The following is a 259-nucleotide window of genomic DNA, read 5'->3' on the forward strand; positions in this document are numbered from 1 at the left end:
TACACGTGGAACACGGACTCCTCCAGACCGCAGAAATTACAGGCGGCCTGGGAGCCCGTGAACCGACTTAAAAACTTATTGTACTAGACTGCTCCGTGCACCACCCTCCAGGCCAAGTCCCCGATAAACAGTGGGAGGACTCCCGCGTAGGGAGCACTCCATCGGGGACCCCCGCCTCCTCCGGACGGCAAGATGGTGCGCCATGGCGTGTCCGGACGGCAGACGAGGATGGCAAGGTGGAGAGTGAGCAGGACCAGCC

Source organism: Pristiophorus japonicus, chromosome 27 (genome assembly GCF_044704955.1).
Source record: "Pristiophorus japonicus isolate sPriJap1 chromosome 27, sPriJap1.hap1, whole genome shotgun sequence".
NCBI classification, from domain to species: domain Eukaryota; kingdom Metazoa; phylum Chordata; class Chondrichthyes; family Pristiophoridae; genus Pristiophorus; species Pristiophorus japonicus.